The sequence below is a fragment of the Palaemon carinicauda genome, unplaced genomic scaffold (genome assembly GCF_036898095.1).
Source record: "Palaemon carinicauda isolate YSFRI2023 unplaced genomic scaffold, ASM3689809v2 scaffold85, whole genome shotgun sequence".
NCBI classification, from domain to species: domain Eukaryota; kingdom Metazoa; phylum Arthropoda; class Malacostraca; order Decapoda; family Palaemonidae; genus Palaemon; species Palaemon carinicauda.
The window spans coordinates 29182-49061 of NW_027172149.1; the positions used below are offsets into that span (position 1 = coordinate 29182).

Sequence of the window (19880 nt, forward strand, 5' to 3'; positions counted from 1 at the left end):
GGCCAGTAAACAATGTGGATATAAACTTTTTGCTGAATGATGGGAATAGTTCTAAGAGAAAGAAAAAGAGCAACGTGGATACGAGAGCAAAGTAAAGTATATTCTAACATGTAAGAAAAAGAAATGGACATGGGCTGGGCATATAATGAGAAAGATAGATAACAGATGAGCATTAAGAATAACAGAATAGACCCCTAGAGATTGCAAAAGAAGAAGGGGAATGATGAAAAGATGAATGATCGACAAACTAAGAAAGTTTGTGGGTGTGGACTGGCACAGAAAGACCACAAACAGACTTGAGTGGAAGGACATTTCTGAGGCTTTTGTTCTGTAGTGGACTATTAATGGCTAATAATAATGGGGATAGAATGATAAGAGTGTAGTCTACATGACCTTATCCTAGTCAAAAACTATTACATTTATGGTACTTACATTTTTATAGCCATGATGCTCTCCCGAGGCCTTAAACACCTGAAAAGATCAAATCATTTTTCAGTACAGCACTAGCATCTTTACATACAAACCATTTCAACAATTACAAAATAATCAACATAAAGTTTTAACTCATATATATGAACAAAAACTAACAAATCTTATAGTTAATAATGCATTTCACAAAGCAAAAGACCTAAAATCTTTAGTAATATTGTTATTGTTATAATTATTATTATTACAATTATAACTAGAAAAGTTATAACCCTGGTTGGAAAAGCAAGGAGTTATAAGCCCAAGGGCTCCAACAGGACAAAATAGTGCAATGAGGAAAGGAAATGATTAACTATATGAGAAGTAATGAATCATGAATATAAAATGTCTTAAGATCAGTAACAACACTGAAATGGATCTGTCTTATAGAAACTACGAAAATTGACTTATGTCAGCCTGGTAAACATTTAAATTTCAAAGAAAGTTTGAAGTTCTGTGGAATACATTCGCAAATTAAGATTAAACCATTATTTATGGTATACAAATCAATAATCAATAAGGTATCTTCCACTATAATATTCTAATGGAAGCAACGACAATATTATAATGCAGTATCAACATCTTATTCCAAAAACTGTACTGATCATAAACATTTACTAATATTCTTATACAACACAATCTAATGAAATTATAATAAAAGTTGCACAAGGAAAAAGGAAGAAATTAGACAGAAGAAGAGAGAAAAATTGGAAGAGAATGTAAACCAGGACCTACAGTACTAGGTTAGGTTAGCTTAGGTTGCATCATGTCCTATTATAGGTCCTTTTTAAATTTTGTGTTTGTATATTAATAGACATCATTGCTACAGCATTGACAAATTCATTACAGCATATCTTCCCTTTTTTAAGTGTACAATGCAGTTTTTCTTAGGGTCACAGTACTAACTTATACACAAAGGGCTTGAAAAAAATGGTTTGCACCAATCAGAAATGCATAAATCATAAGATGGTTGAAAAAATAATTCTTGTATAGTACAGTATTTGCTTTCGTCAACCTGTACCACAGTTTTGTAGTTGATACAAACTGTATCTTAGCTGTAGATAAGCAAGTAAACTACATGATGAAGTGTAGATTGACAGGTAGACGATATAAAGTTAACAGGACTGCATTGATTAGCTAATGTGGCACCAAAATAGTTTTAAAGATCTGATACATTATTATATTGGTATATCATAAGTCATTGTCAGTGCTATACCATCAAATGGTGTTGACGACATTAACTGTAGACAAACGCACATACAGTACTGTACTGGGCCGGAGATTTGGTACAGTAGTCTACTTTACTTTGCTCCTTACTCCCTTGCCTTTGTGCTATTATTATTATTATTGTTATTACTTGCTAAGATACAGCCCTATTTGGAAAAGCAGGATGCTATAAGCCCAGGGGCTCCAACAAGGAAAATACACCAGTGAGGAAAGGAAAAAGGGAAAAATAAAATATTTTTAGAAGAGTAACATCATTAAAATAAATATCTCCTAAATAAACTTTAACAAAACAAGAGGAAGAGAAATTAGATAGAATAGTATGCCCGAGGGTACTCTCAAGCAAGAGAACTCTAATCCAAGACTGTGGAAAACTATGGTACAGAAGCCATTCAAAGCTGGGAGGATTGTGTGAGTCAAAAGTGGGAATACAAAAAAATTCTCAAATAATAGCTCAGCATTCTACCACTGCATATCAGTAACCCTATAATTATATGAATAAAAATCTTATTCATTGCATACAGTATATCAAAAACAAAACTCTTGGATGATGGAGATAATGACTTCTGTAGAATTCTATAGGTTTAAAAAAAAAAGAAAACGCTATTGAGACTGACTAAATCCGTAGATGATTCACTGGCTAGATTCATCAAAGGATAGCCTTGTGATTCGCAGTGCCTATCCAATGAAGGCAAGTGATCCTTGCCGGTCCCTACTAATTCCAATATAATCATCTACCTGGCATCAGGAGTAAAAGCTGAAAAGACATCTCATCTCTCACCTTAAACCCAATCCATCACCCTGCTGCCAGTGACTTCATCGAGATTTAGGGGGACATTTCCTCCACCCGCAAAGTTCTTGTTACTTTAAGTTGAGGCCTTTGCGTCAATAGGCGTAGGAGGAGATGATGATGATGATGATGATGATTGAGACTGACCTAAAGCATTGCTGTTAACCAATATTCCGGTCCATATCACACATCTGAAAGTCATGAGCACAGAGTGACCACTAATTTCCAGCCACTACATGCCTTGAGCAGACTATAACTAGTTCACAAGGAAATATGATATTTTAATTATAAAATAAATTTTTGAATATACTTACCCGGTGAATATATAATAGCTGCAACTCTGCGGCTTGACAGACAACATACTTAAAAAACTCGCGAGCGATCGCTATGCAGGTTGCGGGTGTGCCCACCAGCGCCAACTGTCGGCCAGATACCACTCTTGAATGTAAACAAAACCTTCAATTCTTCTCGTCCCACTGCGTCTCTATTGGGGAGGAAGGGAGGGTCGTTTAATTTATATATTCACCGGGTAAGTATATTCAAAAATTTATTTTATAATTAAAATATCATTTTTAAATATTTAACTTAGCCGGTGAATATATAATAGCTGATTCACATCCAAGGAGGTGGGTAGAGACCAGAGTTAAATATGTTTACAGCGTATAAGCTAAGAGTTTTTTCATTTTCACAGTTATCAATATAACAAAACCAAAATAAATAGGTACCTGGTAAGGAAGTCGACTTAGACGATTACTCTGCCTTGTAAGTCTGTCTTCCTCACGGAGCCCAGCGATCCTCTTAGGATGCTGACAGACTCCCAGGAGCTGAAGTATCAAGGGCTGCAACCCATACAACAGGACCTCATCAAACCCCTAATCTGGGCGCTCTCAAGAAATGACTTTGACCACCCGCCAAATCAACCAGGATGCGAAAGGCTTCTTAGCCTTCCGAACAACCCATAAAAACAACATTAAAAACATTTCAAGAGACAGATTAAAAGGATATGGAATTAGGGAATTGTAGTGGTTGAGCCCTCACCCACTACTGCACTCGCTGCTATGAATGGTCCCAGTGTGTAGCAGTTCTCGTAAAGAGTCTGGACATCTTCCAAGTAAAATGACGCGAACACTGACTTGCTTCTCCAAAAGGTCGCGTCCATGATACTTTGCAGAGATCTATTTTGCTTAAAGGCCACGGAAGTTGCTACAGCTCTAACCTCGTGCGTCTTAACCTTAAGCAAAGATCGGTCTTCCTCACTCAAGTGTGAATGAGCTTCTCGTATTAACAATCTGATAAAATATGACAAAGCATTCTTTGACATAGGTAAGGATGGTTTCTTAACCGAACACCATAACGCTTCAGATTTGCCTCGTAAAGGTTTAGTACGAGCTAAGTAGAACTTAAGAGCTCTAACAGGGCATAATACTCTCTCTAGTTCATTGCCTACGATCTCCGATAAGCAAGGAATATCGAGAGATTTAGGCCAAGGACGAGAAGGCAGCTCATTCTTGGCTAGGAAACCAAGCTGCAGAGAACAAGTGGCTTTTTCTGACGAAAACCCGATGTTCTTGCTGAAGGCATGAAGCTCACTGACTCTTTTAGCCGAGGCCAAGCATACCAGGAAAAGAGTCTTAAGAGTGAGATCTTTCAGGGAGGCTGAATGTAAAGGCTCAAACCTATCTGACATGAGGAATCTTAGGACCACGTCTAAATTCCACCCAGGCGTAGCCAAACGACGTTCCTTAGAGGTTTCAAAAGACTTAAGGAGGTCTTGCAGATCTTTATTGTTGGAAAGTTCTAAGCCTCTATGCCGGAAGACCGAGGCCAACATGCTTCTGTAGCCCTTGATCGTGGGAGCTGAAAGGGAGCGAACTTTTCTCAGGTATAAGAGAAAATCAGCGATTTGGGCTACAGAGGTACTGGACGAGGATACGGAAACTGACTTGCACCAGTCTCGGAAGACTTCCCACTTCGATTGGTAAACTCTAATGGTAGAAGCTCTCCTCGCTCTAGCAATCGCACTGGCTGCCTCCTTCGAAAAGCCTCTAACTCTCGAGAGTCTTTCGATAGTCTGAAGGCAGTCAGACGAAGAGCGTGGAGGCTTTGGTGTACCTTCTTTACGTGTGGTTGACGTAGAAGGTCTACTCTTAGAGGAAGACTTCTGGGAACGTCTACTAGCCATCGAAGTACCTCGGTGAACCATTCTCTTGCGGGCCAGAGGGGAGCAACTAACGTCAACCTTGTCCCTTCGTGAGAGGCGAATTTCTGCAGTACCTTGTTGACAATCTTGAATGGTGGGAATGCGTAAAGATCTAGGTGTGACCAATCTAGGAGAAAGGCATCTATATGTATAGCTGCTGGGTCTGGGACTGGAGAGCAATAGATTGGAAGCCTCTTGGTCAACGAGGTTGCAAAGAGATCTATGGTGGGTTGACCCCAAGTCGCCCAAAGTCTCTTGCACACATCCTTGTGGAGGGTCCATTCGGTTGGAATTACTTGACCTTTCCGACTGAGACAATCTGCTAGAACGTTCAAGTCGCCCTGGATGAACCTCGTTACTAGGGAGATGCCTCGATCTCTTGACCAGATGAGCAGGTCCCTTGCGATCTCGTACAGAGTCAGTGAGTGGGTACCTCCCTGCTTGGAAATGTACGCCAAGGCCGTGGTGTTGTCCGAGTTGACCTCCACCACCTTGCCTCGAAGGAGACTCTCGAAGCTTATCAAGGCCAGGTGAACTGCCAAAAGCTCCTTGCTGTTGATATGCATGCTCCTCTGACTCGAGTTCCACAGACCTGAGCATTCCCGACCGTCCAGCGTCGCGCCCCAGCCCAAGTCCGATGCGTCTGAGAAGAGAACGTGGTTGGGTTTCTGAACTGCTAGGGGAAGACCCTCTCGTAGACTGATATTGTCTTTCCACCAATTCAGACAAGTCTTTATCTTTTCGGAAATCGGGATCGAGACCGCCTCTAGCGTCTTGTCCTTTTTCCAGTGAAAAGCTAGATGGAATTGTAGAGGACGGAGGTGTAGCCTTCCTAGCGAGACAAATTGCTCCAGGGATGATAGCGTTCCTACCAGACTCATCCAATTCCTGACTGAGCAACGTTCTTTCTTCAACATCTTCTGGATGACGAGCAGGGCTTGATCTATTCTGGGGGCCGACGGAAAAGCCCGAAAAAACTGGACTGTGAATCTCCATCCCTAAATACAGAATAGTTTGGGATGGGATCAGCTGGGACTTTTCCAAGTTGACTAGGAGTCCCAATTCCTTGGTCAGATCTAGAGTCCAATTGAGATCCTTCAGACAGCGATGACTGGAAGAGGCTCTGAGAAGCCAGTCGTCCAAATAAAGGGAGGCTCGGATGTCCGATAAATGGAGGAATTTTGCCACATTCCTCATAAGCCTCGTAAACACGAGAGGAGCCGTGCTTAGGCCAAAGCACAGGGCCCGAAACTGGTACACCACATCGTCGAAGACGAATCTCAGAAAAGGTTGGGAATCTGAGTGAATGGGGATGTGAAAGTAAGCGTCCCTTAGGTCGAGAGAGACCATCCAGTCTCCCTTTCTGACCGCTGCTAAGACTGACTTTGTGGTCTCCATGGTGAACTTCGTCTTTGTGACAAAGACATTCAGAGCACTGACGTATAGCACCGGTCTCCAACCTCCTGTCTTCTTTGGTACTAGGAAGAGACGGTTGCAAAACCCCGGTGATTGAAGGTCCGAGACTTTTACGAGAGGAATTGAAAGTTTTGTTTACATTCGAGAGTGGTATCTGGCCGACAGTTGGCGCTGGTGGGTACACCCGCAACCTGCATAGCGATCGCTCGCGAGTTTTTTACGTATGTTGTCTGTCGAGCCGCAGAGTTGCAGCTATTATATATTCACCGGCTAAGTTAAATATTTAAAAATCCTAGACATACAATATGGTCTCTATGATAAGAAAATGAAAGCCAAACTATCACAACCCATATTCCATAGCCATCATAGTGTCTAACAAAAATGTCTCTAAGATAATGCAAGGTAAACGTAGACTAGTAATAACAATAATAGACTTCTTTTACATAACAAAAGATGTTCAAAAGTCTCTTGTGAAGTGGGAATAAAAATCAAGTTCTAAGTACTCTATTCTTTAGAGAAAGTATACTGTACTACAGAGCCAATATTGACTGAGATACATAACACTCCTAATACTGTGGCTTCAATAAGCTTAACCAAAGCAAGACTTTAGACCCTCTTCCTTTCCTAAATGACATGAATTATTGGGGGTTTAAAATGTATTCTTTATAGACCCCAATGGTAGCAATTTATGGTACCAGACCACACAATTCATTGGAATTATTAAGCGACCGTAGCTACTTCAGTATAGGAACATTAGAAGCTGGCATTAATAGCCGACAACCAGCTCAGTAATGAGAGACCTTTGGTAGGTTAGGTAAAATTTTATATCGCTTCTTGGTATAAACCAGACTGGGTTAAAACACATAAAAGTCCCTTTGAACAAATCGGTTTCATGCAGATTGGGAAAAAATTAATGATCCTCTAAGGTGAAGTAACAGAATCTATATTGCAACAAATTACCATTTTTTACTACAATAAAACCACAATCATTTGTCAAGGGCCAAAGATCATGGGAGAACAACAACTACATTGGATCCTTCTCTCTTGTTACGGCTCATTTTCCCTTTACCTATACTACACTGAATAGTCTGGCCTATTCTTTACATATTCTCCTCTGTCCTCATACACCTGATAACACTGAGATTACCAAACAATTCTACACACTCAAGGGGTTAACTAATAAAATGTAATTGTTCTGTGGCCACCTCCCTCTTGGTAAGGGTAGAAGAGACACTTTAGCTATGGTAAGCAGCTCTAATACAATGACACTCCAAAATCAAACCATTGTTCTCTAGTCTTGGGTAGTGTCACAGCCTCTGTACCATGGTTTTCCACTGTCTTGGGTTAGATTTCTCTTGCTTGAGGGTACACTTGAGCTCACTATTCCATCTTGTTTCTCTTCCTTTAAAGTTTTCATAGTTTATATATGAAAGATTTGTTTTAATATTACTGTTATTAAAAAATTTATATTAATTGTTATTTACTTCTCATAGTACAGTATATTCATTTCCTTATTTCCTTTCCTCACTGGGCTATTTTCCTGACTGGAGCCCTTGGGCTTATAGCATCTTGCTTTTCCAACTAGGGGGTGTAGATTAGCAAGTAATAATAATAATAATAGTACTGGTCATGGACAATGAATCTGCTAAGAGACAAGAGATGTCTTTAAACCATTACAAGAGTGGAGTACACATAAAATAATATCCTTAAAGTGATGTCTGCTATGAAAGAACTCCTTGAAGAAACAAGATGCTTGTAATTCATCACGGGATTAAAGTTAAAGTATGAAGAAATCTAAATCACCTGGAATAAGTACTTAACTTAAAACATTTGACAAGTTATGTCTGAACAACATCCATTTAGCCGGTTACTTTACATCAAGCACTAACCTCAGTGAGTGAGACTGAAGTCCATAGTGGTAAAAACGTGAACCTTTTAATAGTTTCATACGCACATTGATATTATTATAAATATTATTACTAGCCAAGCTACAACCCTAGTTGGAGAAGCAGGATGCTATAAGCCCAGGGGCTCCAATTGGGAAAAATAGTCCAGTGAGGAAAGGAAATAAGAAAATAAATAAATGAGAACAAATTAACAATAAATCATTCTAAAAACAGTAACAACATCAAAACAGATATGTCATAGATAAACTATAAAAAGACTGGATTCTTTGTTATTAGGCATTGAAGGGATAAAAAACTTATTAAATATGTATTGGCAATTTTTGGTAGGATTATTTCCTTTCACAAGTCCAACTAAAAGCAGAAGCACATACCATACAATTATCACTAGAATCAGGCAAGGTGATGAGTATATGGTTCCTAATTTATCTACAGTTGTCTTGACACCAACACCATTATGATGGGCTCTAAATAATGACTGGATGTTTTAATACCATTATGGCAAACTCAAGGTTAAAACCTCCAAGATTTACTGACAGTCAATATCTGGTAAGAAACCTCACCCATACAATTTCCCATTTTCAGAAGAAAATGGAAACAAAAAATAAATAATTCCAAACTAAACGTACCAATTTCCAAGCTAATCCCTTTTTTGAGTAATTCATGAGGGGGAAGTAGAGGGGCTTCACAACACCCTATCTACCCCCAAAGGAAATATTTCTGCAAAGAAAGAGTAAAAAATGTGGTGACTTAATTTCAATAAAAACATGGCTCTGAACTAAACCCTTTTAGTCTAGTAAGAAGAAATGGACCTGGAATTTGGAGGAGCCTTTTAAAAGTGTTTAAAGGAAGGATGTCCCAAATACTTGGCCATAGTGACTTAATTTCAATAAAAACATGGCTCTGAACTAAACCCTTTTAGTCTAGTAAGAGAAAAAGGACCTGGAATTTGGAGGAGCCTTTTAAAAGTGTTTAAAAGAAGGATGACCAAAATACTTGGCCAAAGTGAAAGTTCTATGAAAAAGACTTTCAATATTTGTAGCTGGTTTATAAAACACTTGTGTTAGGAGTTCACTTCAGGGCAATTAGGATTAATTTAGGACTCAAAAACAGTCCTGGGATAATTATTATTATTATCATTATTACTGTATTATCGCCATACTTATCAAAATTACTACCATATTATTATGATTACTGGCATTATTACTATTAATATAATCCTTATCTCCCTGGACAAATCCATCCTGTTCGTAATACTAGGCAGACAGTTAATTCTAATAGCCAGGCCTTCTTCATCATGAGGCTCGATACTGCACAATATTCTAGAAGTTTTATTCCAGCTGTGACCAAGTTGTGGAATGATCTTCCTAATCCGGTAGTTGACTAAGTAGAACTTCAAAAGTTCAAAGTTGGAGCAAATGTTTTTATGTTAACCAAGCTGACATGAGTCTTCTTATTGTTTATATATTACATATCTGTTTTTGACGTTGTTAATAGTTTATATAGGACATGTCTGTTTTGACGCTGTTACTGTTTTTGGAATGAAATATTGTTAATTTATTCTCATCATTTATTTATTTCCTTATTTCCTTTTCTCACTGGGCTATTTTCCCTGTTGGAGCCCTTGGGCTTATAGCATTTTGCTTTTCCAACTAGCGTTTTAGCTTGGCTAGTAATAATAATAATATCATCATCAGTACCATTATTACTGAAAAAACATAATTAGAGTACTACTGTCTGCTCAATTTTGAGAGGATCAAAATAAAGACTGTACTTGGATAGATAATGAGGACAGGACTTACATTATAAGGCTTAGAAACTCTTTATATATATATATACATATACATATATATATATATATATATATATATATATATATATAAATATATATACTGTGTATATATATATATATATATATATATATATATATATATATATCCATATACCAAAGGCACTTCCCCCAATTTTGGGGGGTAGCCGACATCAACAAGAACAAAACAAAAAAGGGGACCTCTACTCTCTATGTTCCTCCAGCCTAACCAGGGACTCAGCCGAGTTCAGCTGGTACTGCTAGGGTGCCACAGCCCAACCTCCCACATTTCCACCACAGATGAAGCTTCATACTGCTGAGTCCCCTACTGCTGCTACCTCCGCGGTCATCTAAGGCACCGGAGGAAGCAGCAGGGCCTACCGGAACTGCGTCACAATCGCTCGCCATTCATTCCTATTTCTAGCACGCTCTCTTGCCTCTCTTACATCTATCCTCCTATCACCCAGAGCTTTCTTCAACACCATCCATCCACCCAAACCTTGGCCTTCCTCTTGTACTTCTCCCATCAACTCTTGCATTCATCACCTTCTTTAGCAGACAGCCATTCTCCATTCTCTCAACATGGCCAAACCACCTCAACACATTCATATCCACTCTAGCCGCTAACTCATTTCTCACACCCGTTCTCACCCTCACCACCTCGTTCCTGACCCTATCTACTCGAGATACACCAGTCATACTCCTCAGACACTTCATCTCAAACACATTCAATTTCTGTCTCTCCATCACTTTCATTCCCCACAACTCCGATCCATACATCACAGTTGGTACAATCACTTTCTCATATAGAACTCTCTTAACATTCATGCCCAACCCTCTATCTTTTACTACTCCCTTAACTGCCCCCAACACTTTGCAACCTTCATTCACTCTCTGACGTACATCTGCTTCCACTCCACCATTTGCTGCAACAACAGACCCCAAGTACTTAAACTGATCCACCTCCTCAAGTAACTCTCCATTCAACATGACATTCAACCTTGCACCACCTTCCCTTCTCGTACATCTCATAACCTTACTCTTACCCACATTAACTCTCAACTTCCTTCTCTCACACACCCTTCCAAATTCTGTCACTAGTCGGTCAAGCTTCTCTTCTGTGTCTGCTACCAGTACAGTATCATCCCCAAACAACAACTGATTTACCTCCCATTCATGATCATTCTCGTCTACCAGTTTTAATCCTCGTCCAAGCACTCGAGCATTCACCTCTCTCACCACTCCATCAACATACAAGTTAAACAACCACGGCGACATCACACATCCCTGTCTCAGCCCCACTCTCACCGGAAACCAATCGCTCACTTCATTTCCTATTCTAACACATGCTTTACTACCTTTGTAGAAACTTTTCACTGCTTGCAACAACCTTCCACCAACTCCATATAACCTCATCACATTCCACATTGCTTCCCTATCAACTCTATCATATGCTTTCTCCAGATCCATAAACGCAACATACACCTCCTTACCTTTTGCTAAATATTTCTCGCATATCTGCCTAACTGTAAAAATCTGATTCATACAACCCCTACCTCTTCTAAAACCCCCCTGTACTTCCCAGATTGCATTCTCTGTTTTATCCTTAATCCTATTAATCAGTACTCTACCATACACTTTTCCAACTACACTCAACAAACTAATACCTCTTGAATTACAACACTCATGCACATCTCCCTTACCCTTATATAGTGGTATATATATATATATATACATATATATATATATATATATATATATATATATATATATATATATATATATATATATATATATACCATATTATATTTATATACATACATACATACATGAACTAAGATTAGCATTAACGAAAAACTATTCTATAAAATCAGCTTTAAACCACATTTGCAAGTTATCACTAAGTTCATCATCACCCTCATCAGCTGATGCTAACTATATAAGAATCTCGTCTACTTTGCTTCAGTGACGTCATTATTACCAACATTCCTTTAAATTGTCATTTTATTAGTTAAAAATAACATTCTAAATCAAGGAATCGTAGTATATCTAACTCTAAATTGAATATGACATAAAACTATGAAAACGTCATTAAAATCCATTCAAAATCACTCGAAATAAATGATTAGCATATAAAACGTTCCCTCGGTATCGATCAGCTGATCAGTTTGTAAACAAACTCCCCTATTCCCCGCAACGCATAGAACACTTTCGCTTTCGTTCGACCGTCCCCGCAACACACAATTTATTATAGATTATAATTTATTATTATTACTTGCTAAGCTACAACCCTGCTTGAAAAAGCAAGATGCTATAAGCCCAAGGGTTCCAGCAGGGAAAATGGCCCAGTGAGGAAAGGAAAAGAGGAAAATAAAATATTATAAGAAGCGTAACATTAAAATAAATATCTCCGATATAAAATATAAAAACTTTAACAAAACAAGAGGAAGAGAAATGAGATAACAGTGTGCCTGAGTGTACCCTCAAGCAAGAGAACTCTAACCCCAAGGCAGTGGAAGACCATGGTAGAATTTAGGTTTCGTGAATATTTAGACTATTATACGAGATTCTAGACAAGCAGATTTGAATGAAGAACATTACTTATAATTCAATACCAGAGCGATAGTCACTCGAAATATTGTTTTTTTTCTAAATTTTATTTATGGGAATGAGGCACCTCCAATTAACTTTGTTACGTAGCGGACACCAAATGTCAAAAAAAAAAAAAAACTTGCAACGAGCTTATAAATAAATATATACAGACATTTCTAGCCCAAGGAATTTATCAACACTTGATATGAATGTTGCAGTGACAAAGTGTTGGTTCTCTGGGGTCAGCCATTCTATCTGTTAAATCATATATATATATATATATATATATATATATATATATATATATATATATATATATATATATATATGTATATATATATATATATATATATATATATGTATATATGTATATATATATATATATATATATATATATATATATATATATATATATATATATATATATATATATATATATATAATGTGTGTGTATGCGTGTGTGTGTGAGCAACTAATATATCAAACAAATTTTAAATTACCTAAGAATGTCGTCAACTTTATTAAAATGTAAAGAATATTCTACCACGACATAATACATGCCAGTGTTAAGATTAAATACGATATTACAATAAAAAGAAGTAATTAAAACTATACACTGCAAAGTATGCCATCAGCTGACCTCTAACTCCACAGTACACATGCGATGTGGACACGCACACACTTACATAGGGTACACAAGCACACGACTGAGTTGAGTTAACTTATAGCCGGAATGGGGAGAGAGACTACCCGGGTAAATGGATCGAGAGAGAGAGAGAGAGAGAGAGAGAGAGAGAGAGAGAGAGAGAGAGAGAGAGAGAGAGGGGGGAGAGGAGAGGGGAGGGAGACTACCCGGGTATATGGATCGAGAGAGAGAGAGAGAGAGAGAGAGAGAGAGAGAGAGAGAGAGAGAGAGAGAGAGAGAGAGAGAGAGAGGGGGGGGGAGAGGAGAGGGGAGGGAGACTACCCGGGTATATGGATCGAGAGAGAGAGAGAGAGAGAGAGAGAGAGAGAGAGAGAGAGAGAGAGAGAGAGAGAGAGAGAGAGAGAGAGAGGGGGGGGGTTTAGTAGTGGGTGGGGGAAGGAAACCCGTTATTCAAGCCGATGTTTTCAAGGCGATAATTTCGTAATGAACTTCTATAAGAACCACAGGAAAACTTCATTAAAAAATTAACGCCACTGAGGGAGCAATTGCTTTCAACAAAACTTATTATTGTTGTTGTTATTGTTAATTGATTTCCTACTTGACGCCATCATTCACACATCAGCCAAGTGTGACTCTTACATGCGTCATAAAACTACAGAATTGATTTTCGAGGGCGAAAAACTTTTGCTAACAATCTCTCTCATGCAAACTAACAGTATCATTCGATATATTTCTATACTTATCACGAATTCCGTCTTATTTAACACATCTAAATCATTCTCATGGTCTAGTGTTCTTAATTCCATTATATCTACGACTGTTTTTAATCCCTTTCCTTATTTTGTTTAATCAACGGGCCTTGTTCCTCCCTTCACCAGCCTCAAGAATCTATTTCTAGCTACAGCCAGCCAACGTCTCCCCCCCCCCTTCCTTCTACCCTGCGAGTCCACCCATGGTCCATCCACACTCCATACATGTTTTAAGCCTAGTCAACTGCGTCATAATCTCTCTCTCTCTCTCTCTCTCTCTCTCTCTCTCTCTCTCTCTCTCTCTCTCTCTCTCTCTCTCGCAAATGCATGGAATAGACTTCCAGCGGATCTAGTAAACTGTAACACTTAGATAAACGAGTTCAACATGAAGTTAGATAAGATCATACGAACTCTTTAAATGCTTCAAGTGAATCGCTCTACCCAAGAGCAAAATTTGAATAGCACGAAGTCCTTATGCATCCCATTAGGAAAGGACAAGGACGTTAGTATCAGGAAAGCAGATATCTGATCTCCATGGAAAGGTTTTGGGTAAAAATAACATTAAAACAGATCTTCCATTACATACTATAAAGAGAGACTTATGCAATCCTGTTCAGCATGAAAATATTCCCTGCGAGTATGACACTTTGAAGTTGATGTAGATGAAGGCAGGACATGGAGAAGAAACTCGAGGCACAGCAGTTTAAAGTACAAGTGAAGAGATGTGCATTTATTTTTCAATTAAATTCACTCACACAGATACACCGAAGAGAGAGAGAGAGAGAGAGAGAGAGAGAGAGAGAGAGAGAGAGAGAGAGAGATTCCATGCTAGAATCAGAAAAGTTCTCCAAGACTTTCCTGGTAATCAACTTGAACCACAAAACTTGAAAACCTTAAGCCTTGCTGCCTGCCACCAAGAAAGAAGAAAAATCTCTCCCATATTATCATTACAAGTCAAGCTAAAATCCTAACTGGAAAATCAGGATGCTATAATCCCAAGGGCTCCAACAGGGACAAATATCCCAGTGAGGAAAGGAAATAAGGAAATAAATAAACTACAAGAAAAGTAGGTAATGAACAATCAAAATAAAATATTTTAAGAATAGCGAAAACATTACATAAGATCTTTCATATATAAACTATAAAAACTTCAATTCAAAAAAACAGGAGAGAGAGATATAACAGAGAATAATGTCTCCGAGTATAACCTCAAGCAAAAGAACTCTAACCCAAGACAGTGGAAGACCATGGTACAGAGGCTATGGCACTACCAAAAGTCGTGAAGAAGGTTCAGATCTGTCTTTCCCATTATAAATGAACAACGCGCAAGGATGAACATTTTGTACTTGTGAATAATGACAGGAAAGGGAAAATATATCTTGTGCCTCTGTAATGACATGGAACACATTTTCGTGGATGGAACCTTCAAGTATTATCCGAAATTCTTTTGTCAGTTATGTAGACCTACAGTTCACGGTTGCCTATTTCCTAACAAAAATAAAGACTTAAACGAAATTCTGAAATCATACGTATTGGTGGCTGATATGGTAACGTCCCTGACTGGTGAACGCCAGATTGGGGTTTGAGCACTGCTCAAACTCGTTAGTTCCTTTGGTCGCTGCAACCTTGTGAGCTAAGGATGAGGGGGTTTGGGGGAACCTATAGGTCTATCTACTGAGTCATCAACAGCCATTGCCTGACCCACCTTAGTCCGAACTTGGGTGGAGGGGGGTTTAGGTGCTCATCATATGTATACTGTATATGGTCAGTCGCTAGGGCATTGTCCTGCTTGATAGGGCAATGTCACTGTCCCTTGCCTCTGTCATTCATGAGTGGCCTTTAAAGCGTTAAAATGACACCTCGCACAAAGGCATAAACATCTCGGTGACATTATTATTATTATTATTATTAGCTAAGCTACAACCCTAGTTGAAAAGCAGGATTCTATAAGCCCAGAGGCTCCAACAGGAAAAATAGCCCAGTGAGGAAAGGAAACAAAGAAAAATAAAAATTTTAAAACGATTATCATTAAAATAGACATCTCTTATCGCTAAGGAAAGCCTGGTGGGGAAATATTGCGAAACATAACTTGGACTCAGTTCTGACTATAAGCAGAGAGACGGAGAAATTGGACCAAGGGTTTTCCAAGTCTTTTTGGGATTAATAGTTTAACCACCAGAGGATCTTGGGTAGTGCCATAGCCTCTGTACCATGGTCTTCCACTGTCTTGGGTTAGAGTTCTCTTGCTTGAGGGTACACTCATCTTCTTCATTTTCATTTTTTTTTCTTTTTTTTTGCAGCTTTAATAGTTTATATGTGAAAGATTTATTTTTATGTTGTTACTGTTCTTGAAATATTTTATTTTAATTGTTCATTACTTCTCTTGTAGTTTAATTTCTTATTCCCTTTCCTCACTGGGTTATTTTTCCTTGTTGGAGCCCTTGGACTAGCATCCTTCTTTTCCACCTAGGGTTTTAGCTTAACCAATAATAATAATATCAATAATAATAATAATAATAGGCGAAGAACATTAGTAGAGAACAGTACATTAGGTTTAAGGTTTAAAGGCCGCTCATGAATGGCAGAGGCAAGGGACAGTGATATTGCCCTAGCAAGCAGGATAATGTCATAGTGACTGCCCATATATACAGAATGATCAGCCTGTAAGCCCACCTCCATCCAAGATGGGACCAGGGAGGGCCAGGCAATGGTTACTGATGATTAAGCAGGTAGATCTATAGGCTTCCAAAAAAATCCCATCCTTAGCTCAAAAGGATGGTGTAGTTGCAGCGACCAAAGGAACTAAAGAGTTTGAGCTGGACTCTAACCCCAGTCTGGCGATCCAACAGGCAGGGATGTTACTAAATAGGCCACCTGGGCTAAGGTTTCAACTACTAACTTGTTTATGAATTTAAATGTACCATATGTTGGGCAATTAAATTTGCTTACTACAATGAGAAGCAAATCAATGAATGCATACAGAGGATGTCATGTACTTACCATTCACATGATGCCAGGCTGATTGGTAACCCCAGTGGCCGTTCTGTTGGAAGAGAAGAGAAAACATTATTCTAATGTGTCAATATAAAATCCTATTCACTTTTAATAATCATTGCATTAAAAATAGTCACATCACAGTTATTATTATGATTATTCAAAATACCTCATGCATATGGAAGCCAGATATGGCATGGGAGAAAACTACTAGAACAATATGCAGAAAAAAAAGGCACTACTACATAATAGACAGTATGTAACCTCCCCTATATAATAATGAGCCTGGTTAAATATATAAAGAATTATATATATATATATATATATATATATATATATATATATATATATGTGTGTGTGTGTGTGTATGTGTGTGTATTTTAACACCCCTTAGCTCTTCCCATCCCTAGGGTAGGGAGAGAGGGAGTAGTCATACCCTGGTGAAAGAGGAGTGCATGTATGTGCATATCTGAATATTTAGCCGTCAGTTTTACGAGTCGTGTACACCAGTAACATATACAGAAATGTAACTGTCATTGATGACAGTAAAAGTCAAGACGAAGAGACTCAAAGCACTTATAAGCTTTGATTAGAAGTGATTAAAGTCTACTGTACAGATGACATTCTAGGACTATATATCAAGACTGCAGTATAATTGGGTAGTTTCTGGCCAAACCATACATAATAAATACCCATAAATGAAAAGATCTAACATCTAGTCCCCAAGTCAAAACATCATGACAAGGTCTGAGGAACCATTTTTTTTTTTTTTTTTTTTTTTTTGACAATGAATTGGATTTATAAATTTATGCCATACGGCCCAATACTGGGGCCAAGGAGGCCATTAAGTACTATGTGCAACTGGAGGAAATCCGTGAAGTAAAAGTCAAAATGGAAAAAGGAACTGGGAACAGAGATAAAGTTGAAACTGGGGCCCAAAATGGAAGCTACAAAGACCTGGAAGTAATTCCTACAGTGCACCTGCTTTAGATGCACTAGTGGCACTGCTTGGCATCAATGACCATTGCTGTTACGATGCCAAATAATACCTAATAATCAATCAATTGTGCCACTGCCCTTCTATGGGGAGAGGGAAAGGACACTGAAATAGGTTTGTTTGACATACTGTACATCAAAAAGAGGATGATTCAGCTGCCATCCTTCCCAACTCACACACACAGAGCTAGAGAATATAAGTCTGATGATGAAGCAGGAGGCCAAAATGACAGCAACCAGGACATTTCTGTTCACAGATGTCTGTGGGAACTTAAAAATAATAACTGAAAAGAACCCAAGTTATAACAGATGTAAAAAAGGCACCTACAGCTTCAGCATTTTCTCCAGTAGAAGAGTCTTGGGAAATTATCAGAGAAATATCAAAACAAACTACCTGTTCTCATAGTATAACTAATGTAGAAAAGGAGCCTATAGATACATCTTATCCAGTTGAAGAGTTTGGGAAATTATCAGAGAAAAATAATAAACCGAATACTTGTTCTACTACGTGAAGGACTAATAGTCCAGGCTCAAACTAGGAAAACAACTAGTTTACATGCAATCTCTCTTATTGTACTTTAGTATGAATATATCTTATAAAAAAATTGCTTGCTAGAACAGTCAGGTGATTCTATCTGTGAATTGTATCATAAAATTTGCATAACAACTTTACACAAGTGTCTTCAAATCCACTACATCTGATAAATTCAATAATAAGTTAACTTCACACACTCTGAAAAATCACTATAACAGTTGAACCATATTTGAACACAGAGTTGTCAGGCAGTACCAGAAACATAAAGGAAGTTGCCATCGGCACACATTGAGGTCCTTCAACTCCACATAGACAAGGGATGCTTCAATTTCTGCAATTAGCCTAGTTATATTTAGATAAGTTCTTATGATTTACTTGGCAAATGAGAATTTGTCACTGATATACTGTACTGTACATGAGCTGAGGCTGAGGGAAAGTCTAACTCATGTATGGAGAAAGTGTCATGTGCAGTATATCAGGCATAATGTGTGATATCATGAAGTCAAAGTAAGGTGAATAGAATATTATAAAGTTTGTCATTAAACAAAATGTTTGTTTCAAGAATATCAATACTGTATGTTGTATTGTACATACATGTACTATATTCTTAATAATATTTCAAGTACCACCGTCACTTTTACTTCAATAATCCCAATCAATTTTGTATCAACTCCCCCTGTATATGTCATTAACAACTACATATTGCACCTCCAAATTAAACCCAACTTTCTATGTCCCCTTATGTTTCAGTGGCCCATTGCTGTTGATATCAATATATAAAGACATGACAGTAAACTTTTACCATCACAGTATTTAATCCGAATGCGTTACACATAAATAACTCATTATACGTATAAGGAAATGTGTTAGAGAACACGAGAATCCTGGGAAAGCTCATGAATTTCAACCAATCCCTTTTTAGCACAACTATTCTGATTCAATGACAATGCTTTATCATTAAAAACATTGCATTCAGTGATGTTTGGTCCCCTTACACAATGAAATGCAGATAGAAAAGCAGCTAACAATTAGCTAGAAGGAAAAGGCTGGAGGAAAGCATTGAGCAAGGTTAACATCACACACTACCAGAGAGCTAACTCCCTCATAACAGTTTAGATTTAGACATTACTAATCCCTTTAGCTATGAAGATTACCAGTACTAATTCATCATCATCTTGGTAAGAGACCCAGATGTTTGAATAAACACAATCTAATTGATTGTCCGTATTAAATGCACTCAAATTCAGCATAGAAAACAATACAGTTTTAATGAATTGTCTATGAGTATTTTACAACTGAAAACTCCAAATGACAAACTTATCAAAATGCATATGACCAAGATGTAATTCCATCTCTCTCAAATGACATAACACAACCATCATCACCATCATTATTATTATCATTATCATTAATAATTATTATTATTATTATTATTATTATTACTTGGTAAGCTACAACCCTAGGTGGAAAAGCAGGATGCTTTAAGCCCGGGGGGGGGGCCCCAACAGGGAAAATAGCCCATCGAAGAAAGAAAATAAGGAAATCAACTAATAGAGAAG

At 38.0% G+C, this 19880-nt stretch overlaps 1 long non-coding RNA gene across 1 annotated transcript in view; it reads right to left on the reverse strand.

The window, feature by feature from the left end:
• Positions 1 to 430: 430 nt before the first annotated feature.
• LOC137637565 (uncharacterized) overlaps positions 431 to 19880 on the reverse strand; it is a 39975-nt gene continuing 20525 nt past the window's right edge. The window contains exons 2-4 of the long non-coding RNA XR_011043708.1: positions 16797 to 16839; positions 2471 to 2670; positions 431 to 471 (exon numbers count right to left, since the gene is read on the reverse strand). This is a non-coding gene — a long non-coding RNA (uncharacterized lncRNA). The remainder of the gene's footprint in view (positions 472 to 2470; positions 2671 to 16796; positions 16840 to 19880) is intronic.